Source organism: Pinus tabuliformis, chromosome 6 (genome assembly GCF_031772625.1).
Source record: "Pinus tabuliformis cultivar Carrire ecotype Pingquan chromosome 6, CPIR1, whole genome shotgun sequence".
Classification (NCBI taxonomy): Eukaryota; Viridiplantae; Streptophyta; class Pinopsida; order Pinales; family Pinaceae; genus Pinus; species Pinus tabuliformis.
Genome location: NC_142292.1, coordinates 1,494,523,948 through 1,494,551,779, shown reverse-complemented (window position 1 = coordinate 1,494,551,779; position 27,832 = coordinate 1,494,523,948). Strand labels below are relative to the sequence as shown.

Below are 27,832 nucleotides of genomic sequence, written 5' to 3'. Positions count from 1 at the left end.
AAGTTACTTCATTCCATCTAGTATCTACATAGGAAAATCAATAGAACATATGTGTTTTGATCATGTTCATATATAGTCATTAGATATTTTCCACACAAAAAACTCAATTTCCATAAGGAATCATGCATTTCAACAAATTAAATTTCAACTTAATACTTATCTATATAATTGTCCTCCACTCAATTTGATTCCATATGTAACAATTCCATCCTGTTTCTTGCAATGATGCAATGAATGTGTGACATAAGATTCTCTTCCTAGTAGTTATTTTCTATTTTGGGTCTAGGAAATCCCCTTCCTCAAGCGATCAACCTAACCAAGGTTTTCCTTCATAAGAATAGTTAAGGAACTATTAGAGTCTCATAGACATGGAATCTCACCTACTTTCTCTAACATAACTTATGTCATTATTCACGGCGTCTTCTAGCCAAGGTATCCCTTTGGCTTGCTTTGACGGGGTTTACTTGTCATAGGGTTCCAATGTTGCTATAGTGGCCTTCTTCCTAGGCTTTCTACTTCATAACATTTATCTGTCCTTCTTAGATAGTTTCATTATTTCACATGTTCCTTAACTTTTAGTTTACATGAGGTATACTCATAAAATTTTCAATCAGAAATTTTTATTTTCAAAATTACTTCATATAGAACCTAGGTTTCATGAACATGAGACTCTTCTCACAATGCTTGCCTATTTCTAAGTGGTGATATTTTCATCTTTCATTGTGGGATTATACCCAAGCAACTCTACCTGCAATTTTCATTCTCATTCAACTAAAACATGTTAGTTTCTTAGGCATAAATTATTTTCAATATATCATTTACAGTAGTCACAAAATTTGTTTCATATTCATCAGATATTCAATCATTTAATCACATTTAGTCGCATATCAATAAATTTAAAAGGAAACATATTTGCAATACATAATCATTCTATATCAACACACACATTTTAGAAAAATCATATGGCAATTAGACTTTTCATATTAACAATTAAAATTACATGAGGCATATTGGGCCTAGGAAGGGATAAAGTGAAAATTTAAAAAAATTTAAAATTTTGCCTAAGTGTGGAAGAACTATGTAAGAAGGGATAGATACCACGAGCAGAATACCATGTAGAGGCTTGAAGTGCATCGTATAGGCTCGAATGATGTATGTTCTATAGAGGTGTGAGACAAATATTTCATGGTAACTAATTTAATCCTTCGGTCAATAGAGTAACTTCTAGCGATACAAGATGGTTATACATGGACTAATGGAGTGAAGGAAAGTTGAGGTTAGCATGAATGAGGACAACTTAGTTAGATAAGTTGGAAAGTTGAGCTGGCATAATATTCCCTTAGTAGGATATGGAGAATCTCCACTTTAAAAGGAATGATTGCTATTAATCAAGGGTTCTCTATTCTATTCAATTTTGTTCTTTATGGAGAATTTTATGGTTTTGTTGTGCTCTATTTACTCTGTTATGATTTGTTGTGTATTTTCATGATATTTGATCTTACTTTCAATGATATATTGATGAATACCATGGATATGACTATAATGGGGTTCTAGTAGAGTGTAACTTTGTAGATGTTATGTTAATTTGTAACTTATGGTGTTGGATAGTTTTTTATTATGAAGATATACTTTCTCAGCTTGTTGTCGAACTCATGAACTTATGTACAATTTCTTCTACTGGATAATATGAATATATGAGCTCTTCAGGAGTTTTGGCCTCGGATATATGTTTTTATTGTGTAATGATGTGTTTTGATGGTAAATGTCATCGATGGAATCCATGTCTGTGTGAAGCTTTCTGTTGATGTAGCTACTTTATTTGTTGTATATAACTATGTTATTGTGTAAAAACCAAAGTTTTTTTATGTTATTTTTAGTTGAAGTAATATCTGGTATATGCTCTAGTTGGTTGTTTGAGAATAGGTTTCCCATATAAACTATGTAATAAGTGCAACCAGTGTTATAGCTATAGTCTATGAGCATTGTTATGTGCGTTGTAAATGTGGGGTTATATGTTTGAATAATGGGATTTTGTATGAGAGATAAAAGTTGTAATATATTGGATTGGGATTTTGTGAACTAGAACTTCCTCCAATGCCCCTATCCCCCTACAACACCTTCAAAGGTTCTGCAACCCATTGAATACCTCACGTGAGACCTTGTCTATTTGTAGATGTTCACAATGTAAGTATCCATGGGGGTTTTGTTGGAAAACTCTTGAACCTTGGGTCATTCTCCCTTCTAAACACCAAAAAATGGTTTTGTTTTTAGGACCTAAAGGTCTCTAGTAAGAAATGGGATGTGGAGGCCAACCTAAGAAGAGATTGATTAGTGGTTCGACTAGAAAAAATACGAGTTTGTGGTAGTGAAAACCATAGGTCTATGTATTTCTCCTGAAGCTTGGTTGTAGAGATACTTGGGTTTTGAGTTTCACCATATTTTCTTCATAAAGTTCCCTATCAAATTGTGGGAGTGACTTAGACAACAAGCATAGTGACAACGGTTCAAACAAAAGTAAGAACCTTACCATTGGACACCCAAGGTTTTGCACAGAGTGAATATTGTGAGTAATTTTATTTGTACAGTAGTTTACTTTTGGTCTAGCGTATTAGAGGGGTATATAGTAGAGTTTTTAGTAGAATCCACCCAATATTTCAGTGCATCCAAGCAATATTTCTTCAGAGAACTGCGGGCAAAATATCTGAGAACATTTTTGAGCTGGATTAAAATTTTGTTGTGTGATAAGGGGATAATGTTGCTCGAAATTGACACCATGAGTGGTTAAATTCCTGTGCAATGTAGAGAAAAAAGGGATTGATCCAAGGATGGCTTAATGCAGAGAGAAGGACAAGGGGTGCAAGGAGAGGTGACAATGCAAAGAAGTGTGTGGTAAGCTAGATGAAAACTTACAATATAGAAAGGGAAGGATGTTGAGAAAGAGAACAGTTTTGAGGGCTACAATTGATTCAGCACTCGAGGATGAATTGTAGAGGAAGCGGAGATCTCCCAAAAGGCAAAGAAATGCCATTGGAATGGATATTTTGGGAGTGGAGGAAGCTTTACCATCATCACCAAGAGTGGGCGAGGCAAGGAGAACATTAGGATTCCTACATAGTGGGACCAGGTATGTTCATGGTCCATATACAAGGAAGAGGACTGTGATAAAACCGATCTCCGATGAAGGGATAACTAGGAGGCGTGTCATGTAGAATCAGAGCATACAGATTGGTGGGAAGTTTAGTTCATCTTAAAGATAAAGAAGAAGAAAGAGTAGTGAGGGGTGAAGAGGAGGAATTATTTCACCGAGAGTGGAGTGTAGTTCCATGGAGAGGTCTCTCCACCTAGAGTAGTGGAGAAGGGTGTCATGATAAAGAAGAAGAATGGGAAGTGTGACATCTGAGTATTGGCACGGAAGTGATAGAGGAAGAGGAGGTACAACTCGACATAGATAATCCAACACACCTCATCATCTAAGAAATATCCATCCCCTAGATCAAACCAATCATCCTGCATGAATTTTTGCACCAAAGGTAAGTTCTTCTTTATTTGCTAGTTTTTCTAGAATGTAGGTATCAAGAAATCGTGACCACCTGGACAATGGTAGTAGTAGTAGGGAGAGAGAGACATAATTCAAAGGAGGATACACCAGTATAGGCTAGGTGTAGGAGAAGCTAAGGGAGTAAAGGTGGGAGAAATAGTTCAGGTTTTACCATCTACGATAGTGGCAATGAACTCTGAAAGGTTAAACACCAAGAGGCCAACCATGGAAAGGATCGATTCTACATTAAGACTACCAATGTACCACGGGATCGGAACCAGAGATTTAGAACAACATTGGTTTGTATGTGAAGCCATTTGGACTACTAAGAAAATCCTAGATGAAGGAACAAAAATCATGCAGTTGGAGACTACTTTCTGGGACTGCGCACTCACGTGGTATATGAAGTACAAAGCCATTGTTCCCCTAGGGAAACCTCACACTTTGGAAAACATCAAACAAGTCTTACTAAAATAATTACATAAGACTAATCCAGATTCCTAATGTATAATCAAGATAAAAGAGATTAATTAGGGTAGTAGTGAGTTTGTGTGGGACTAAGACGAGAGATTTAAAATTTTGATGGACATGTTAACTATCCAGATCCCTGACGCATAGCATTGAGAGTGGTTTATTATAGGGTTGTTGCCACATATACGCATTCCACTAACATAGCAGAAAGTAACTTCATAGCCTAAGGCATTAGATATCACTATGCACCTAGAGGCTACCTCGATAGGTGGGGAGAGAAATGCAAGAATGGCACAAGTACAGTCATAGTTAGCCTCCTTAACGCTACAGTTACAAGATCTCACCAAGACCAAGGAGAAACATGAAGAGGTATGGTGTAAAATCTACAAGAGGGAGGGACACAATTGTAATGAATTCTCGACTGTAAGAGATTATATCACTACAAGGGTAGTGAATCCATTGGCCCAAGGTAGGGATTTATGGTGTGATATTTGCAGTGTGTGGATGCACTTACCAACAAACTTCCCTATGATGTAGAAGTACCAAAGCTCTGCGAGGAATTCATTTTGTGACTTTTGTAAATAAATGAGGCATGGTATTCATTCTTTCCATGCATTCAAGATAATGCACGAATTGACCTTGGACACCTACCGCATATAGGGGGCAAAGAAAGGTGATGGGGATTCATAGCAATATCAAGGGAATGACTATCCCATGCCAACACGAGGTCATGGACCTCCAAGAAGAGGACAAGGTCTACCTGCAAGAGGGAGAGGAGGCTTTGGATGAGGTAGATTGTTGATAATTTTCCATAATTGTGGTCATATACCCAACATTTGGTGGGGTACCATCTGAATCCCTACATGACTTGTACCTATTGTAAGCAATTGAACCACACCATAGATGATCACCCACAATTATTAGTGAAATGGTAGGAGAAGCGTGGACCAAATGTGCAGATGGTCACAGATGAAGCTCATCAAGAACCCACCGAAGCATCCTCATCAACGGCTACAAAAAGCTACAGAACCTCCTCCAAGGTTTGACCCTGCCAAGGAGAAGAAAATGTACAAGGAAGCAAGGAAGGTCTTTCTAGCTACATAATGGGGAGCATCAAACTCAATAAGGCAGTCGCAAGTGCCACCAATGAATGATGCTCCATCGATCTTTAGCAAACCTCCACCTTAGGTAATGTCATGGGAGGTAAGCTCCATCCAAAATTTCTTGATTATTTATTTAAATTTGATGAAAAATGAAGAATAAATGGAGAGACTAAGCGAGATGATTGATTACTGCACACAAGAAACTGCGACACATGGTGCACAAGAAAATTAAAGTAGGTGTTGTGTAGAAGGTGCCCCAACAAGGAATTCAAATTTAGTGGCTATATAGCTGACTATGACATGGATAATACCATTCTGGATTTGGTTCTGATGTTAATGTCCTGCCAAAGATGACTTGGGACTTGATGGGAAAGCCTAATTTTGTATGGTTTTCAATCTATTTGTGTCTTTCCAATCAATATCAATATTCCCAATCAAGTAGTTAGAAGACATGGAAGTGAATATTGATGAAATAAAGACTCTGGTGGACTTCAAAGTTATTGAAATTGTGGATGACATAGATCCCTACACAACCTTACTTTGTATTGATTAGGCATTCGATAACCAAGTTATTATTAACTTGAAAAATAGATAAAAGATATTTAAAGCTAGATATATATCGAGTGTCGCACTATTGGACCCTAAAGAGGGGGACTGTTATGTAAAACTGGTGAGACAGGACCTCGATGTAGATGATCTCACTAATGTTTATAATATCATAGACCGGAAAGAGGAATATTTCAGCTTGATGCTAGATTGAGTCGGTGAAGCATTAACTCTTGTTCGTCAGACTCAGATGAGGCACTGGAGAACTGGCAGCAATGCCTTTACAAGGTTTCCACTGGAAGATGTGTCTGCATTACTAGGTCGGTGCAGTGGATTAGCATGGAAATATGGGAACGTCCTCAATTCAATGGGTTGATAGGCGTAATTAATTTTTTCAAAGAGTTTGAAATACAATTTCCTGACCATCTCAAGTTGTCTACATTAGATTTTCCTCTCAATGTGACTCCCTCATGTTCATGGGAAATGCATAAGGCACACACACCGACGTGGTGATAGTGCAAGCACTTGCTACAAATCAAGTTTGAGTTAGATGTTGGGGAGTATGTATAACAATACACTGGTGTGGAGTCCCCAACTACTCATTTAGAGAAGTGTGTCACAGAATGGAGGGTTGAAGGCATTTAGGAGGTGGAGTGGGTGCATTGTTTTGTGTACATGTTGCATGTTGTACATTGGAATTGGTACATCTAACTAAAGTTGTGACGAGCCATGGAAAATTGGGTAAAATTGGTAAATTTTTTGTATGAAATTTTTAATCTGAGTTAGACGATCCACTCATAAATGAGGCTCTACGTAGTATGAAAGGGAATATATTTGCACTAGAACTAGAGCCTGAGGAAGGAGGTGTCAGTATGCTTGTTCCACTAAAACTTCCATATTATTAGGAAGTTGCCAGAATGTTGTGGCGTGAAATAAGAATTTGATGATCATGAAGATCCTTGAGATATTAATATTCCAGATTCTGAGGAAGAAAGACAAGTGAATTGACCAAGATTGGACTCTGCAACATTGGATTACACAAAGATAATCAGAATGCGCAAGGTAAATAATGGCACTGAATATAATCCTAAATTTGAGGTGATTATAAATTACTAGGATGAAGCAAATGTTGAGAAGATATCCAACCTACCACAAGAATACCAAGATTTTCTCCCCAACAAATTTTCAAAGATGAAGGGGATAGTGGGTGTTGGGGTCCTAATATCGGTTTTATAGATTAGATCCCTCTTTACATTTATTGTCAACCTGGGGTTCTTATGGTTATTTCAAGGTTACCATGCAAGGTTTATGCATGCTACAGGTTCCCTACCTAGCATTGATCAACTACGAAATATAAGGTTATTGGCCCAAAAGAGATCTAAATCAATCCAACAGAAACCAACAAATCAAATAATAGAAAGCAACCCTGAGTAACAACAATTCTGTAACAACAAGGAAATAAACAACAATCATAAAATATTAACGATACCAGTAAAAGATGCACCTAAACCACACAACCTATATTCCAACAACACCTAATCGAAAGAGTGGGCCGAACTCTTCGATCAGGGTTGTGGCTGAAGAATTATAGATCACACCAAGTTAACGATATGTTGCTAGATCTAAGACTTCTGTGATCTATAGTTTAGAGAGCAATATTCTAGATTAATCACATTGAAAGGATTGTGTCAACATTTTAAACCATCTTATCCTGAGGATGAACCACATTAGTTGGTTCGAAACGTCGACCCAATCCTTTCAATGTGATTAATTTAGAAGATTGCTCTCTACGATATGTTGCTACTCTTATTAATTCATAAAAAAGGTTACAAGTTGAAGTTTTGTTATTACAAGTGATAGGAAGATCCTTCAATATATGATCTTATTTATCATTTTTTGGGATTCAACTACATTAATAAAGTCATTCATCTATGACCATTTCCATGAGAGGTAGTCGTAACTGACTAATTTCTCATGATTTTTTAATAGTCCACTTAGCACTCATTACATCGGGTGATGCTCATAAGGGTGAAGAAGTGGGATTGAAACTAGTGAAATGAATCACATAGCGTCAATCATCACTTCCAGGGCTTGCACCCGGTAACCAGGACTTCTCGGGAGGTCACCCATCCCAGATCGCCTCTGGCTGAAGTGCGCTTAACTGTGGAGTTTTCCCCACAATCAAGCCCACTTAGCTTGCTACCCCATTTGCAAAACCTTAGCAAGTATTGTGCCTCATGAACCATTCAAATAGAGCTCCCTTCACTCTTATGTATTTAAGTATTGAGGGTCTTTCGCAGTGCATTATATTAAATACATTAAGACGCTCAATACTTAAATACATAAGAGTGAAGGGAGCTCTATTTGAATGGTTCATGAGGCACAATACTTGCTAAGGTTTTGCAAATGGGGTAGCAAGCTAAGTGGGCTTGATTGTGGGGAAAACTCCACAATTAAGCATGCTTTAGCCAGAGGCAATCTGGGATGGGTGACCTCTGGGGAAGTCCTGGTTACCGGGTGCAAGCCCCTGAAGTGATGATTGACGCTATGTGATTCATTTCACTAGTTTCAATCCCACTTCTTCACCCTTATGAGCATCACCTGATGCAATGAGTGCTAAGTGGACTATTAAAAAACCATGAGAAATTAGTCAATTACGACTACCTCTCATGGAAATGGTCATAGATGAATGACTTTCTTCACGCAGTTGAATCCCAAAAAATGATATCTAATATAATGCACTACAAAAGACCCTCAATACTTAAATATTTGATCTACTATATATGTGTTATCTCCCTTTTCTCTTTAATTTGTGTCTTTTAAATACACAAACAACAAATGGAAATTTACAACAAAACTAATTACGAAATGATTTCCCTTATAATTTAGATTGATTACAAAATCTCAATAAGCAAGATGAAATTTGAGAGATCTTTCCATCATGATTTATCTGGAAAAATTCAAATCTGGTATTGAAATTGGAGCAATTTGGAAAACGGTCACAACAGAAAATCTACGAAAATGTCCTTCAAAGAACCTTGTTTTTCTCTCAATATAGACCAAATTTTGGAAAACTACTTGTTGGAAAATTAATTTGGTCTGTTCTGCACAATTGGAATATTTGATTATGAGCTGAAGATCAAATTTTCAATCTAGAAGATATCATGGAGGCTAAAATTGTGAGTGATGTTATAACAAATTCATTAATAATCCATCATTGGAAAAATCATGCATACTAATCATCAATTTATTAAAAATAAAAGAGAACAAGTATTACTTATCCACAAGAGCATAAATAATTATGAAATGGAATTATATAATAAATAACGTGATAAAGAATGGTAGAAATGGATGAAATGTGTGTCAAGAAATGGTAATAATAATGATAAATTAGTGGTCCAACATCTCCCCCAAATTGAATATGTTGCATGTCCTCATGCAATATAATGCCTTTGTACCAACCAAGTTATAATACATTAATCAAAATGCTCACCCCATCTCATGATATTGATGGAACAAAAGCTTCTTCCCCAAATGCTTCTTTAAAACAATAGTTATTCAATTCTAGCAATGTTGGTGAAGTTGTAACAATTTTTACATTGACTTTCAACCATATGTACATGAATTTGTAACAAAATTTGATACACGTAACAACAAACTCCATTAACCATTTTCTCAAAAACTACTAATCAGATCTTGCTAAAATATTGTAGGAAGATTTTTACCATATTAATACCTCTCCACTCCAAAAATCAGAGCTATATGATCCAGAGATCCTGATATACAAGTAGAATGGATGTAGGCGACAATGCATAATTTCTAGTGTCTTACAAACTAGTTTAGCTTGAAATTTTATGGCTTTTCTCATTTTAATGATACCTTCTTGTTGTCCGAAAATTACAAGAATATAGTTGACAATTCTAAATATATACGCAAATCAATTTATACACTGTATAAAAATGAAATTATATGCCTTAAATGGGGAATAAATGAGAAAACATCCATCATGCATAGAAACTCCTCCCCCAAATTGAACATGTTGCATGTCCTCATGCAATACACTAGAAAACAAATTGAGGTGGTTGCTACAATCATTGTTGAAATTCTTGCTTGGTGTATAACAACATGGAATAAGGGAGGTTTTGAGAATGAATAAGGAGATCAATGGATGATAAAGAATATTAATGGCATGGTCATGATAAATAAATTAATGAAAGTAACACTCCCCCAAACTGAAAGATTTTGTGTCTCTGCAAAAAAAAAAAAAAAAGGAAGTGGTAAATAAGGGGAAATAATGGTTGAAAAATATGAGTGAATAACGCTTAGTGGTTTTTCATGAAATTCTCCTAAAATTTTAATAAATCAAAAACTTATGTTATTTTACCTCAAGTTTTAATAAAAATATGGAATGGCATGTATGAACTAATATTTGTTGAATCTGATGTAGGTTGAGTTGATGCTAAAAGTGATGCGAAAGGTGGAAGCCATGCAAGCTAAAAGTAAGTAATCAGAAAGTGTAGCATGGTTTCCGTCCCCAAAACTGATTAGTTTCCCTGTCATCAAGATATCTATAACACATATCACGAGTAGCCTCAATCAATAATTCATCACCTTAATTACCTAATTATATATAAAAGTGACATAATCATGTTGTGAATGTCATTAGATAATAATGGATAAAAAGTGAATATAAAAGAGGGTAAAATGATGAGAAAAAGATGCATTCCCTAGACCCATAAGCTTTGGTTGTTATGAGCACAAAAATTATGAGAATTAGTTATCTCATTCTTTGCTTCTCAAGGTCTAACCAATTACCTGGGATTCAAAATTAGAATTAGGCCTCTTTACCCTACCCCAAAATAATAGTAGTGTTGTTAAGCTACGAATAAATGGAGACTGATTGGGCAAAGCAACTATCTTTGATTAGATATATGAAATTTGTAAAAATAAAGGAATGATAGATTAGATGATACAAAATGTCAAATATCAAATTTACTAAAAGTTTCATCCTTGAAATGTAAAGTGAATATTTATAGCTCAATAATAGATATAAACCATATCCATCATTATCTAAGAACTTATTAAATACTACCCCATGAACCATGAGTTCTAGAAAACCTTATATATGCAACAGTAGGCTTTATCAACAATTAGTTTTGAGAAAACAAGGTAACCTAGGAAATCATAGTCTTGAATTAACTTCTATACCATAGGCATGGCCATTGCTACCAGCAAGCGTCCATAGCCTCGACAAGGATTCATTTTTAACCCATTGAGATGCCAGTGTCCCATCTATTAGAAATAAGTACATAGTTACAAAGGCATTTAGATTTACTTAGATGTCTACTAACGATCATTTTTCTAGCTTCGTAACCTATTAATAACAATGCCATTCACTAGAGCTAACAAAAGTTAACAAGTCGACTCATGATGAGACCTCTTGTCCTTCAAGTTTACGACTGAATGCCATTACCATGGCTTGGGGACCAGTAGTGGTAATGTGACTTTATTAGGACCTATGATCATGGTAAGTCAACTCATGATGATACCTCCTATTCTGGGGGAGATGCAAATCACTCTAAATCTAGGTGTGAAGCCAATCTGTTAAAGACCCTACCACATAAATTCCATTTATAAGTAGAAAGTAAGGGAGGAACTTGATAGGATGTTGAAAGTAGGTATCATTGAGCTTGTAGAGGAGTCAAATTGGATCAATCCCATGGTGGTGAAATTGAAGAAGACAAGCAAAATCCAGATTTGTGTCAATTTAAGAACTTTGAGCAAGACCTATGTCCATGATCCACTCCCCACCCCATTTACGGATGAGGTCTCGGAGAATGTTGGAGGGAAAGAATCTTATTCATTTACAGATGGGTTCTCCGGATATCACCAAATCAGAATTGCTAAGGAGGACCATCACAAGACTACATTTGTGATAGAGTGGGGCTCATTTAATACATTGTCATGTTGTTTAGGTTAGATTAAAGAATGCACCAGTAATATTTTGTTGGGTGGTCATGGTGGCTTTTAACGAATTAATTCATAATTTTTAGGAATTTTACCTCAACAACTAGATTATTTTGAGTCTTATAGAAAAGACTCAAAATAGTTTAGTCATGGAGGTAAACTTCCCAAATTTTATGAATGAATTCTTTAAATGCAATTCTACTAGAAAATGAAATAGGTTGGTGACATGAATTCCAACCTAGTGTGAAACGCAACCCACATTCCCACCCAATGGTACATAGTGAGTGAAGTTCAACAAAGTTATGCTAGGGTATGTCCATGATCACCAGTTAGTTAATGTAATTATAGATTCATCACACTAAGCATGTAATTCGTTAGTATCTATTTTGATTTCAATTTCATTTTCACACATTTTTCAAGTGTAGAGAAAAACTCAGAGTGGAGAGTCAAGCCAACACGGAGATTCAGGTGTATTCCAAGGTCTAAATTGTGAATTATAAATCCCATTTCTTGATTATAAAACCTTGTTCATAATGGCATCTTCGTCAGTTCCCAAGAATTCAAGAACTAAGTTTGTTGGTAGCACATTGTTTCCCTCGATTGTGTCTAAGTCAAAGGTTTCCATCCCTGAGGAGCCAAAGTATAAATTGGCCATAACTCTACTTCTAGAGGAGGTCATTAAATAAGGAGATATGTTAATCCTTGTGGATAAGCTTAAATACAATGACCATGACATGAGATACCTTAAGAAACTCCCAAAATTTGCACAAGAATTCTATACACAGATATTCAAACACTCGGGGTAGCCAGTGGCAGTTGAGGTACAACAATGGGTGGTTAGTTGGAGAAATCCATAGTTTTGAACCTGCTTGACATCCCTCGCTTTGGTTAGAGCAATGAGGTAAATATTTGTGTAAACGTATTATTAAGTTTTGTGCATGGGGGATTTATGTGGTTCGACGAGCCCATAGAAATCAATAAAAAGTAAATTTCCATGATTACAGGGCTCCCAACAAATGGTGAGCACTCCAAGCCACTTTTTTATAAGAATAATGAGAATATTTTGGCTAAATAAGTGGAGGATAAATTCAAGGTAGTGAATAGGAAGTGTGAGGTTGAAATTTATAGTATTGAGTATGGTATAGTTCAGTTCGTCATCGAGCTGATGGCTTGAAAATTACTGTGAAAGTTCCAGAAAGACCAGTGTCTAGCAAGTGTGGTCATCATTGTTGTAAAGTGTGTTGAAGGTTTACAAATTAAATGGCCAACCTTCCTGCTAAACCAGTTCACACGGACCTACCTCGATGCACAAGACAAGAACATGAACTTCCACTACACTTGGCTATTGATTCTCATTGCACTCACTACATGGCATCTCTTGAAAGATGTCAACTTCCCCTTCGTAGACAATCCTAACTTTATCGTTCCTAAGTTTGGTAGTTTATGGTTTACTACTGATAAAAATAATCAATAGGATAATAATGTGCTCTTTTATATATGGAAATAAATCATCACTCGTGTCATCATGAAAGTACCACAAATAACAATCCAAATAGTCTAGAATATAGTCCAGTGGTGCACTTTCATGCTAATCCACACTCATTGTATATCGAGAAAAAGGTAGATCCTGATGGAACATGGCTACAATGTAGATACAAACTTGACGAGGATACTCTATCGCAACTCATCAACGAATGGGTGGTGGAGTGGAGAATACAAATACTAGATCTATAAGTACCTGACGTATCTATGTCAGATACACAGATAGATTTCGAGGAAGTTGATTCTGAGATGGAGACAAATCCAGAGGTCGTGTATATCAATGTCCAACCAAGAGGGAAGGATACACCCCAAATAAAAAATCATTATAAACCCCCACTAAAATAACCAGAGCAACAGTATCCTATCATGCCACCAGAGTATCTAGAGGAAGAGGAGATAGTCTTGGAGAAGGAGAAGAGGCCGATGCCAATCTAACAAGCAGGCACATAGAAAAATATGAAAGTAATAAATATGACTTACCCTTGTTTATCAGAGGATGATTTGGAGAGGTTGGCCACTCAATTGAATGAGGTGACCAAAAATGGGATTGTGTCCCTTGTCACCACTATCGAAAAGGTATCCCATGAGCAGAGGTAATTACAGGATGCTACACAACATTAGTTATAAAAATTGTGATTGATGATAGAGGCTTCAAGGATCACAACTCCTACACCTAGTGCATCAAATCCAACAATGATCATAGAGGAAACCAACATGCACATTACACTAGAGACTCATCTGGAACCATTGCATCCGTCTATGACATCCTCAAAGCCTTGCACATTATCCATACCATTGGTTGTAGTTTATTTTTCCGATATTGAAGTTCATCAGCAAGTAAAATTCTTTTCGTAGGTAGACCTGGCTATCTCACAATTACCTATGTTTATTCTAAATTATTTACAGTATTATATTCCACAATAAATTCGTGTTAGAGCAGAATCAATAGCAAAAAACCTAGTCCAATTTACTACAGAACACAAAGATTACTGGGGACACAAAACTAGATCGAGGAGGAAGGACATCAAGTAGAGGAAACAGAAGAAATGCTTTGACAAGATATAGAAGTTATATATAGTAAAATTCCCAGGGTACCCATGGACGTGGATGTTCCACCAAAAGAAAAAGTATCCAAGATAGAGCAAGTTTTTCATGGTATGGAGGCGAAGGTGGAAGAATTACAGTTATAGATCAAGCCCACCACTTTGCCAGAAGATATTGAAAGAAGAGACAAAGAGCGAAATACTGGAAAGTCTCTTGAAAATGCCCGAAAAATTGAAAAGGAACATATGCAACTTTATGAGGTAGAAGTAGGGATATGGCACATACTACAAGACATCACCAAGCTTAAGGATCTTGGTGTAAATATTCAGGCTTTCAAAGCACATAATTAAACCATTCACAATAGTCTACTCTCCTTTCCTGTCTCACAGTGTTGTGCCATAATGCTTGAGAGTACAACACTAGGCCAACAAATAAATTAGTGGAGAGCTAAGGACTAGTAGTTAGCTCATAAATCTTAATAATAATAATATGAGGTCATGTCACTAATGATTTGATTGTTGTGTAGAGTACAATTCATAAACTTATAACTGAAAGTGAGACCTTCTTTTAAGTTCCCCCAATGTTAATATAGACAACTACAAGTGTGTTCGCAATAGTAATTAAGGTCGAGACTATTGTGCACTAGGCCAAGGAAACATTCGAGAAATTTGTGGCCAAGACTACAAAAGTAATCCCTTCCCTTAGTATACAACAACAACATATTGGCTCAGGGATGAGCCATAAATAGTGTTGGTGGATTATTGGGCCTAAGCAGGGATAAGGGGAAACTTCTAAAAAAATTCCATTTTTTCCTGTGGAAGAATTGTGTAGGAAGGTATAGACACCATGAGTAGAAGAAGCACAGAGGCTCAACATACCAATGTGTGTCGTATTGCACAAAGGCTCGACAGATGGATGCTTAACATAGGTGTGTGATAGAGACTGCACAATAACTTATTTATTCCTTCAGCCGATAGAGTATCTGTCAATGATACAGGATGGTTAAACATGGACTAAGAGAAAAAGAATGGATCAGTGGATAGTATAGGTTTGCATGAGTGAGGACAGCTCAGCTAGATGAGATGGTAAAATATTCCCTAAGCTGGATTTGGATAACCTCCACTATAAAAGGAATGATTGTTGTTGATCAAGGGTTCCAAGTTTTGTTCTTTGTTTAATTCATTTTTTTTCTTTTTGAAGAATTTTTATGGTGTTGTATTGCTCTGTTACTTTGTTATGCTCTATTTTGTATTTTTATTCATACATGATCTTCCTATCAATACCATGTTGGAAATAATACTAAGAGAGGGGGTGAATCAGTATTATCATATAAATAATTTAATTTCCCAAACAGATTTGTATACGCTACTTCAACTAAGTGAACTAGCGTGTATACGCGATTGTACTTAAAGCAACCAGTGTATATGCAGAGAACTTTTGATTTACCCAATTTATCATGCATTGAACTTTAACCAGTATATCAGAGATTTATTAGACAGTGCAGTAAAAGCATAATAAAGCATCACACATAAGCAACACACATGAACACCAAGATATAAGGTGGAAACCCAATGTGGGTGAAAACCACCTGCTGCTATCGTCTCTATCTTCTTTTAATAATAAGAAAATTTATTTACAATCTTGTACTAGTGTAGACTTATATCAGTATGCAAGCTTCTACCTGCAGAAGGTTACAACCTTCTCTCATTCTCCAGCTTCTACTGGAAGGTAGCTACAACCCCCTAACTCTTGTACTAGCCGATATGTTTACTAGTACGTAGGCGGCGACCTACAGAAGGCTACGACCTTCTTTCTTCCTCTAAGGACCATGTTTCATAAATTCTCAGACTGGATCCATCAACAACATCAACCAATCACTAAGAATAAATCATCACTTTTTGAATCAACCACAACCGAATCAATCATTCACTTTGACAACCCATCATTAAATCACAAGAAATCTGATCAATCAGAATACTGTCACCAGAATACAGTAACCAGAACCCAGAATTCTACAACAGCAAACAGAAATAACTAAAACATAATTTATAAGGTATACACTACTTCCATGTTTTGAACCTGTGGTATACACGCTTTTCTCAAAACCAACCAACGTATACATCTGCAAATATTAATTCATAATTCTGCAGCTATTCCAGACTTCAGTTATACCCAGATCATAATATTTACAAAATAGCACATGTGTCAGTATTCAGATCTAGACTATACATGATCAAACCACATAATGATAATTCATTTCAAGCCTTAAGATCTTGATCCATCATTAGATCTTATCCTTCATCAACCATTAAGGTTCATCCTTGGTTCAGGTCAAGCACAGCACCATAAGCTAATATCCTGCATACTAGATCTCACACTTCATCAGATATTCAATGCTTGCACACCTGGCCTAATGATCTTCTCCTCTTTTTATAGTTTTAGGCCTTTCTCAATACCATGGATCAAAACCACTTAGGACCAATACCTTGGACCAAATACCTAGGGTCAATACCTCAGACCAGATACCTTGGACTAATACCATGGACCAAGTACCTCGGACCAAAAACTTAGTTGTCCAAGGTATACGAGCTTTTCTTCTATGAAAGTGCGTGTGTACATATAAGCTACTTGTGGTTAGTGAACCTGTGCGTATATGCAACTTGGTCAAGGTGAACCTGCGTATACCTCTCTTTCTTCATTCTGTGTAGTCTGATCTGTAATTCTTTGTTGTTAAACTTTTGTACTGTGATCTTTCATCTAAGTGAGTTGCCATCAAGGACAACACCTATATCATAATGCCAATAATCTCCCTCATTGGACTTAATGGCAACAACAACACCAAGTCACTCTCCCCCTTTGACATATATTATGCTAGTCATGCTCCCCCTGAGTACATGCTGAATTCTCTGATATGCTAAAATGTATTGATTGAGCTCCCATGATTGAGTCCATGCTCCCCCTGAGCACAAGCAAAGTCTGCAAAAAAAAATTCTAAAAGAATAACATGACTCTATACATACTGTTATCACTCAGGTTGTCCTTAAGGTCGGCATCAAAAGGATACGGCTGAGGTAACCACAGACCAATCTTTGGACTGCAAGTTCTAGCCCACCTGCAATTAGAGAGGGCTCTCTCTTTTTTTATTTAGCTTTGTTGGTAATGTTTTTAGGCTAGTTATTGAGTTCAATGGGTTTTGTTTTGTTTTTGGTGGGAAGGATGATGCTTTCAAGTAAAGAGGCAGGGACAGCATGAAAGTTCTAGAACCATTGGGCGTGGAGTCAAAGAGTAGGACTGCTGGTGCATTTTCTTGGTCACAAGAGGGAATATGGAGCAAGCTAGCTGCGTATGAAACAATCATTCAAGGTAAAAGGGATGGATTAAAGGCTAAGGAATGAGGGGCAATTTAAGAATCTCTCATTCAGATTAGCAGAAAGAAGACAAATGAGCCCTATCTACGAGCAGTTAAGAATTCCTAGATAACATTCATTTATATATGAAAATAGGTCAAACATGAGCCATAACAGTATTCATATTTATGCCTAATTCAAGAGGAAAACATTAAGAAGCCACAGAAACTGAGCATAGAGTGCAACCAAGCAAGGTCTGAGCCAATCCTTTGTTCTGTGACTTGAGCATATGTGAAATTGAAATAACAGAGATAAGGAAAACTTATTGATTCATATAGCAGCACAAGAATTCCACATTCAATTCTTCAAACCATTAGACACAGAGTAGACAGTCGTTCCTCCAAAGCTTTTCAGCAATCTTTGATTAAGTAAAACATCTCCGATATCCAGTGCGAGTCTCTCATGAGGATTATCAACCAACCAACCCTTTAAACAATACAGAGGGTCGGTATATATAGGGAAAATTATCAAAAACTAACTTATTATAGCCGACCTAAACAGGTCTGAAAGAAAATGATTACTTTTAACCTAATCTTATCTAGAAATAAATGCATGAAAATATCTTTGGGCTGCGCTGAGGGCAGCTGTATCAAAATTGAGTTAATGTCTGTCCTGAGTAGCTTGGTGCAGTCCTTCTGTAATAATTGTGATTTGTCCTTTATCTCCACCTCTAACTTGGTTTTGCTGCTGTTTTGTTGGCATTAATGTGCACTAATCTCGACCAGATAGGCTTTTAAATGGCTTTAACTACTTTGCTGACTTTGATGAAGGTTTTTAATTTTCACCTGATTTGATGTTGTTGAACTAATACTCTCTGCCGCTTCCTGATACTCTTTGGCGCTGATCCTGGGGTCTTTAAAATCTTCTGAATGGCTTAGACTAGCCCACCAATCCTTCATGGCAGCTGCTCGGCCTTCTTTTGCTTTAAAAAGTCTGTTTGCCCCTTTTTGAATGCGTCGCGAAGAAAAACGGGTCATTCTGCGCCTTTCGGGCTTGTTGGGGGATGCGCGATGAGGGGCTTTCCATTTTGGCCCATTTCCCGTAGCCAGGCGCTAATCGCGCATGAAAAACTACCTCAGAATCTGAATCCGGGCTTCCTAAGCACGATTTTTTCCTTTCGCACCCTTTTGAGTGATGACGTCAGCGAGTGGGACCCAGTACGGCGGGTGACATGGCGGGATGACGTCAGCAGTATGGCGGGTGACGGGTGGTACACAGTGGCGGTGAGGTGGCAGGGTGACTTGGCATTGCAGTGGCAGGAGGCCGACACAGGCAGATGATGCAGTGGGCAAAGGACGTGGCGATGACGTCACCAAGGGAGGGCGGTTTGGCGGTTTCGGGCGCACCACCTTTGCACTGGAGCGGTTTGGGAGGAGGGGACTCCGCCACACCCGGGAGAGCGATGCGTGGCGGGAGTACGGCGGGAAAACCGCCGAACTCCTGGACGCTAACCCTCGGCGTGTTTGGCGTGTGAAAAGACCTGCCCACCGTAGATCTTGGGCGGGCCAGATCTAACAGCTGGCAGGGCAGGCCAGGTGGTGGAGGGATAAGGGACGAGGCCCGCGCGCATATTTAAATATTGATATAGCGCCGCAGGGGTTTAATAACTTAGGAAATGTGGGTTTTTGGGGGTTTTAAAAGTGAGCGGGGCAAATGTGTAGCGGGCGAGACCTTAGGATAAACGGGAAACATGGGTTTTTCAAGTTTTGGGGTTAAGGGAAAAGGTTATTAGTTTGACCAGAGGTCAAACTAGCTCCAGCTAGGACACAGATGGGCTAAAAACAGCCCCAGATGGACTGATCTTTCCCGGACTTTAAGAAAATATGGCTATAGTGCCAGGGGGGGAATTTTATAATATTTTTTGGGATTTATATAGTTTTTGTAGGGGAAGGGGAGATAGATAGGGAGTTATATAATAGAATTAGTAGTTAATATGGAGGTGACTATAAAGCGCTAAGGGTGTGAATATTAGGCTATTTTAAGGGGGAAAAGTGACTTATAGAGGAGGAATGAACAATCCTTTAGTGAATCAGATCTTCACCAAGGCAACTGATATGGAGAATGATGAAACTAAGAGGAATCAAGCAGATCTTGACCTCCTGGGGGAAGTTAGTGAGCGATTTTGGGGATAAGGGAGAATGGGGAAGTTAGAGATATCTAGCTTGAGCTCCTCCAGATGAAAACTGCCTCCATTTGTGATCTAAAAAGATATAACACTTTGGGACACACAATTGATCACATATCAACATTCTGCAACCTCAAAAACTACCTACCCAGCCTACTTACCTAGCATTTTTTCTTCCTTCAGGAAGGGTGCACTTAGACTTGCAGACCCTGCTTTACAATTTTTCTTTTTGACTGCCCTCCTATCTAAATCTATCTTTATTTCTTCCAAGGGCCCAGATTAAGCAGTTGGAGTCCTTTGTTTCTCTACCTGTCTACAAATCTACCAAGATTAAGCTGTTTGGACAGATATCAATTCTCTATATTCTAAAACAAGAAATTCAAACCTAGGGAAGCCAAGATTAAGCTGTTTGGACTTCCCTTAACAGAGCATTCTTCAAAAATAGTTAAGTCATCAAAATTGGAATACAGCAGTGGCATTTGGACTGGCACACTTTCATGGCCTCTTCTTTGGCCTTTTTCTGGAAATATGGAGCATTGCAGGATGCAAAGTATGACATATTTGGTATGTAAAACTGTCAATCATGAAAGATGAACACCTGTTGCAACAAGAGGCTAACAGTGGCTCCACTTGGGGATGGCTTTTCCTTGTGAAAAGCCAAGAACAGCAGGTCAGACTGCCTTGATCTTCTATTGTTGCTGTGGATTGAAAAACTTCTTTATGCTGGCTGTTTATAGTGTGAAACTTTGAAATATGAACAGCTCCCTCCTCAACTGAATTACTGTAAACTGCATAGCATTGCCTGCTTTCTTCTGCGTGCTTGATGTTATGTACAGTATTGCTTGAGCATTGTGCCTTTGAAAAGCAGAGGTCAAAAGTGATGTGTTTTCTTTAGCTCTGGTCTAGAAACAGTTGCTGATGTGAAATTTAAAGAATACTCCTCTCTTATTGATACTGTTTGACTGAAGACTGCAAGCTGCCCACTGTTTGCTTTCACCATAAATTTTTGTGGTATGACAGTGCTACTATTGCTGTTTTACCGAGTTAAATGTAGAGACAGAGCTTTAAAGAATGGAATATTGGCAATTGGCTGTGTCTTCACAAACATTACTGTTGCTCCTCTAACACTCAGATTGCTTACACATAAACTAATAAACAGAGCGCTGATATATACAAATATCAATGTACAAAGGATATATACAGAGCTGGATTGTATCCCTTTAAAATGGATCATGGTAATGTTTCACCATTTGGCCATTCACAGGGCCTTCTTCAGCTGTGCTGCCCTCTACAGATTTGAGAAAATATGTGTTATTTCCCTTAACAGCAGAAATAATGAATGGCCCTTTCCATAGAAAATCAAATTTTGCATGTTTTCCCTTGTCTTCTCTTCGTGAATCCCACCTTAGAACTTTGTCACCCATATAGAAATCCTTAGCCTTAGCTCTCTTATCAAACATCCTTTTGAGCTTTTCTTGCAAAATCTGAGCTCTGTCATAAACTTGCTCTCTGGTTTGTTGAAGGTGAATGGTTTGGTTGATTCTTCGTTGAATGTCGTTTGGTTTAGCCTGAATCTCCTGTAACAGTCTGATAGTAGGGATGCCCAAAGATGAAGGAAACCTGGCTTCCATGCCATATACTAGCTCATAAGGGCTCATCCCAATGGATTTCTTTGTTGAAAGTCTGTCTGCCCATAGGGCATTTGTGAGCTTTCTATGCCAGTTCTTCTTGTTTTCTTCTAGCACTTTCTTTATGATATTAATCAGGCTTTTATTAGATGACTCAACCAGGCCATTACCTTGGGGGTAATAGGCTGTAGAATGCCCCAAGGTGATGTGAAATTTGTGGCAAAAATTGATCATTTTTTTGGATTTAAAAGCAGTGGTGTTATCAGTAATTATCTTCTCAGGGCAGCCAAATCTAGAAAGGATGTTGCACTCAAGGAATTGGATAATGATGGTGTCATTGGCTTGTCTGCATGGGATGGCCTCAACCCACTTGGTGAAATAGTCGGTGGCTGTTAAAATCCATTTCTGTTGGCCTGAGGAAGAGGGATGGATTTCTCCAATGAAGTCAAGACCCCATTGTTGAAAAGGCTTTTCAGTTGAGATGGGTCTAAGGGGCATGGGCAACAGCTTTCTTTTGCCTTCAAAGATTTGGCATTTGTGACAGGAAATGGCAAACTTCTTTACATCTGCAAAAAGAAAGGGCCAATAAAAACCAGCACTTAGAATTTTATCAGTAGTGGATTTCCAATACAGATGCCCTCCACAGTCACCTGCATGGAAATCTTTCATGACATTGTTAGTTTCATTCATGATTAAACAATTAAGCAGTATACCTTCATGATTTTTCCAAAAATAATGCACCATATATGACACAAAACTTTGAAGCCTTCATTCTTAAAAATATTTTCTTAGTTCTAGACAACCCTAGGGGAGCAAATAGGTTTAACAAAACAAAGCATATATCAGCATACCATGGGGATTGCAAAAAGGTTTCACTGATCTGTGGAGTCGCTAGCTCCTGTTCATTGTCCAATTGGTTAATGTCTAAGGCTTGAAAGTTTGTTTCAGATATCAGTTTGGCTAAACCTTATCCCTTTATGAGCTTGGTTGGTTTTATTTCTATGTCATACTCAAGGATGTTTGCAATCCATTTGCCTCTTTTGCCCTCTAATCCCTCTTGGGTTAATATGTCTTTTATAACAGCATTCGGGACATAGGCAATTACATGTGAATATAAAATGTACACTCGGAAATCCTTGATTGCTTTGACCAGGGCATAGGCCTGCTTCTCCATGATTGGGTATTTCAAAGGGGCATCTCTTAAGGCTCGGCTGAAAAATGCAATTGGCTTTTCAGCTCCCTGATCATCCTTTTGCAGAAGAACAACAGCTATGGTGTGATCAGATGCAAAAGAAAATATGATAAAGTCCCTATCAAATTGTGGGCTTGTAAGGACAGGGGCTTGGGTTAAGGCAGATTTTATGCCCTCAAAGGCTTGTTTGGTTTCAAGAGACCATCTTACCTTGGCATCCTTTTTTAACATGTTTCTTAACAGTCTTATCAACTCAGCTAGATTTGGAATAAATCTCCTTAGGAAATTGATCTTTCCCAAGAATGCTTGCAACTCTTTTATGTTTCTTGGGTATGGGATTTGGAGGATGGCTTGGATTCTTTCAGGATCAATTTTGATCCCGTACTTTGATATGATATGGCCAAGGAGTTTGCCTTCTTCAAGGCCAAAGAGGGATTTTTGGGGGTTCAAGGAAATGCCATATTTCCTGCATGTCATGAATATTTGTCTTAAATGTTTCAGGTGCTCTTGATCAGATTTAGAGAAAGGGGTTAGATCATGAAGGTAGACAACTAGGAAATCATGTATTTCTTTGGAAAATGCAATATCCATTACCCTTTGAAAGGTAGCACCGACGTTTTTAAGTCCGAATGGCATCTTTACATACTTAAATGTTCCCCACGGTGTGGTAAAGGCTGTCTTGTCTTGGTCATCCGGGTGAACCAGTATTTGATTGAAACCTGAAAAGCCATCTAGCAAAGAAATTCTAGATGATCCCACTACTCTCTGCAGAATATGATCCATTTTGGGCAATGGGTAGTGGTCTTTTAGGGAGACTTGGTTTAAATTTCTTAGGTATACGCATAGCCTAATCTCTCTTGTCTTTTTTCTTGTAGGAACAAGATTGGATACCCACTCAGAAAATCTGATGGGTGCTATGATACCTGCTTCAAACATTCTTTTCACTTCCTTTTCAATCAAAGGGAGAAGCATGGGATTGATTCTCCTCAGTTTCTGTTTGAAGGGCTTTTGGTTTGGTTTTAAGGGAATGGTGTGTTGGATTACTGAGGTGTCATAGGATTTCAAGTCCTCATAACTCCAAGCAAAGACATCTTGGAATTCTTTGAATAAATCAATATATTTGGGCTTTTGACCAGATGGCAGATTCTTGGATAATTTGATCATTTTGGGATTCTCTTCTGTCCCAATGTTGTGTTCCTCTATAGCAGCGTTCAGGGGTTGCATTTTTGGTTTCTTGGGAACATCATTAGCATCAAACATGTCTTCCAACGGAGTGAGGCCAGCAGGGAGTAAGTTGTCTTTCAGATCAACGATCTCGGCCTCTGTTTCGGCTATTTCCTCCAAATGCATCAGTTTCAGTTCTTCTATATTTTTTTTATCAAAAACAGTTGGGTTCAGCATTCGTTTGGCCGTTATAGGCATTACAACCTGCTGATTTTCATTGGTTTGTTGTTGTTCATCTGTCATAGCCTCCATGTCAATGTTAATATTTGAAAACTCATGCTCAAGGGTGAGGAAATTATTAATCTGGGCATCGTTCTTGAACATTTTCCAATCTTTAACATTATTTGGGACAGCGGGCCTATGTCTTATTTCAGCAGTGAAATGATGATTTGGTTTAAAAGGAAGCTTGCATGTACTAGCAAAAGTGGCCAGGCTGTGTGCATGAATGTTATGCTCTGTTGAAATCTTAGCAAGCTTGGATTTAGTGAATGTGTTGAGTATACTAGTGGCAGCAGTCCTATAGGCCCTCATTCTATTGTTATTGGTAACAAAATTACCTTTCATCTGTTGTATGATTAAATCAGAGTCACCTAAAATGGATACTTTTGCAACCCCTAGAGCTTTGAGTAGTTTAAGGCCTAAGAGGAGAGCCTCATACTCTGTCATGTTATTAGTGCATTTGAAGTTTAGTCTGTAGGCATGGCCTTCTGCATGGTTGTTATGTGTATTGTGAACCCAGACACCTGCCCCTGCTCCTAACTTGTTGACAAAGCCATCAAACTCTAAATACCATACAATTTCTTGCTCGTATTTAGTGTCAAGAGTTTCAGTCATTCTTGCAGCGGACAGATTTGAATTTTCTGTTTGGGGAGGTTCTTCTTGTAAGCTGGTTGCCTTGATAGTTTTGACAGTTATATCAGTACGGGAAACTGACTCTTCGTTGATGGGTGTGTTCATTCCTAAAGCCAACGGCTTGTCATCAATTGGAGGAATATTTTCATCATTAAATAAAATAAAAGAATCCATATCAGAATGGATTGAGTAAATGGGAAAATTTCCAGGCTGGCTCTCACTAGTTACCACATATTTCATCAGTGTTTCTCTATACAGTCTCTTTGATTGCCCAAAGACATATATAGTGGCATAAGAGAGATCTAATTGGAGGGATCCTTGGAGTTTTTCCCCCCAAGATCTTGACAGTAACATGCCATACTTTGGTGGAATGTCAGCAACCACCACATCCATGAGGATTATCTTGTTAGGAAATTGGACTAAGGAGACAGGTCTTTGATGAGGCCTAAACACTTGACTTGACTTGAGTCAAAGGAGAATAGCTCTTTGTAGGGTCTTGTAACATCAAGGTTCAACTTTTCCATTACGGCTTTAGGCATAAGGTTGTGTGAGGCACCTGAGTCAAACATGGCATTCTGTAGGACTTTGTCATGTATATGTAAACTGACATAAAAGGGCAAGACAGATCCATATGTTGATTTTCCATTAACTTCTGGACCAAACAACAGCTCAGGTTGATCATCAAGAACATTCACATCATCCTTTACCTCCGGCATTTGAAGTGACCTTTGAATTTGTTGCCTATACACATCATGTTTGGCCAGTTCGGATAAGGGGATGGATATCTTCAATTTACCTATTTCTGCCTCTAAGTCAAATGATTTTTCAGATTGGGTTTTAGTAATGTGAGAAGCAGGTTTCCCTTTTTCTATTGGAGTATCAGCAGCTTGGTCTTCTTTATCAGTGTTATGGGAAGTGTTTGATTGCGGATTTTCTGTTTTAGGAGGGCTTTTTGGAATGTTGTCCACATTTTCTTTCGAGGAAGAAGGTGGCCGAGGCTGGTCAATAGAAGGCTGCATTTGTGTTATGTCCTCTACAGTCACTTGATGCGGGTTTGGGACAGGTATATCAGCTGGTTCTGTTATGATAGCCTTGCCTCTAGCCTTGTTGGGCCATTTGCCATCCTTTGGTTTGTTAGGTTCAGGAATGTCAATGGTCCTAGTTCTCAGCTTATATTGTTTGTGGACCTCATACATAGCAGTATCATAGCCCTGTTTAAAATCAAAAAACTCTCCAGACTTAGTCTGAAATTGATTCAAGTCATGCTCATCTTGGTCTTGTTGAGTTAGGAAAATTTGTTGCTCAGGCCTCGAATCCACCAGGTTCATGTGAGTGTCCTCTGGGGGTTCACTAGATGTAGATGCTTCTGCATAATTTTCATGAAAAGGTGGCCTTATATCATGGTTTGGACTAGACCTACCAGCATTTGTGTTATGCGTTTTCCTGAAATTTGGGTTCCTTATTGTATTGGGCTATTGTCCTTCCCATGATGATTTCCTCTCAACACTTTCTACTCTGTCTCCCAGCCTTTGCATGCCATTGATAATAGCATCGAGTTTCTAATCTAAGGCTATAGGTTCTTCTTTGAAAGTGGTTCTTCTCTCCATTCTAGCTCTATTTCTTTTGGCAATCAGGTTGGCCTCTACGCTAACAGCAACATTCTGCATGTCTGCAAGGGTTTGAGGGGCCCTTTCTTTTAACTGGTAGGCCATATCTGGGTCGAATCCATTAGGGAATTTATACAAGGAAAGGTCAGGTGGAGGTCTTAGGTTCTATGGTATTGCATTATAGACATTATTGAATCTAGCACAGTAATCCAGGACAGACTCTTGAGGGCCTCTTTTTATTGTATCGTACTCAGCAAGTATGTGCAAGGGGTCTTTCTTTTTCTCCCATCTGTTGGTAAAGGATTGGTAAAGCTCATCCGGGGTGGTTATGGAATTTGCAGCAAGTGATCTGAACCAAGTTCTTACATCACCTGTTAGACTTTGAACAAAAATTTTCATTCTCACACTATCATCATCTATTTCGTAGTTCTCAAAGTAGTCTTGCATTTTCTTTGTATGCTGGAGGGCTGTGCAAGTGCTAGTTCTGTCAAAATATGTGATTTTAGTCTGATAATCTTGAGGCATAGCCCCAAGGTTTACAGGTAATTGCAGGGGTGCATATCTATTGGCCATGTTTACAGGGATGACCGGAACAACAGGGATAAGTGGAACAACTGGGACAATTGGTACAACAGTAATGGTAACGGGAGTTTGTGTAGTGAATGGAGGTGTGGAAGGAGTGCTTTGGGAAGTAGATGATGAACACGGGGAAGTAGGATTTGAACGAAATAAGACTTTGACAGGGGTTGGAACGCTGCTTGGGCGAACTGATTGAGGACTATTATTAGCAATATCGTCTCTTTGTTCTCTCTTCCTAAGGATTTTTGGGATCAAGTTCGGATTTTCAAAAGCAGCTGGTGGATTTGGGTCTGGATTTGACCTAGTAGAACGAGAATTCTTTTTGGGAGCCAGATTCTGAATTTGTTTTGGTATTTTCTGCGAATGTTTTTTTTAGAATTGGCAAGGAACTAATTAGATTTCAGGGACAGCTATCTGTAGTTTAAAACTAGCATGAAGATTAGCTGAAGCAGCGTTTATTTACTCCTGTAACTGCAAAGCGAGAACAGTTTCAAAGGCTTGCTGGCCGACATTCAGACTTCATCTGTAGTCTTAAGGAACAGACAGCACTGATTTTTGCTCTTCCAGAGTTTTCCAACTTGATTTGTGAAAATAACTGAGGATGTCCCCAGTGGAGTCGCCATTATGTTGTCACTCAGGTTGTCCTTAAGGTCGGCATCAAAGGGATACGGCCGAGGTAACCACAGACCAATCTTTGGACTGCAGGTTCTAGCCCACCTGCAATCAGAGAGGGCTCTCTCTTTTTTGATTTAGCTTTGTTGATAATGTTTTTAGGCTAGTTATTGAGTTCAAGGGGTTTTGTTTTGTTTTTGGTGGGAAGGATGATGCTTTCAAGTAAAGAGGCAGGGACAACATGAAAGTTCTAGAACCATTGGGCGTGGAGTCAAAGAGTAGGACTGCTGGTGCGTTTTCTTGGTCACAAGAGGGAATATGGAGCAAGCTAGCTGCGTATGAAACAATCATTCAAGGTAAAAGGGATGGATTAAAGGCTAAGGAATGAGGGGAAA

The 27,832-nt window shown here is 38.2% G+C and overlaps 1 pseudogene; it reads left to right on the top strand.

Moving 5' to 3' along the window:
• Positions 1 to 27,832, top strand: part of LOC149264327 (uncharacterized) — a 102,731-nt pseudogene that overhangs the window by 6,855 nt on the left and 68,044 nt on the right.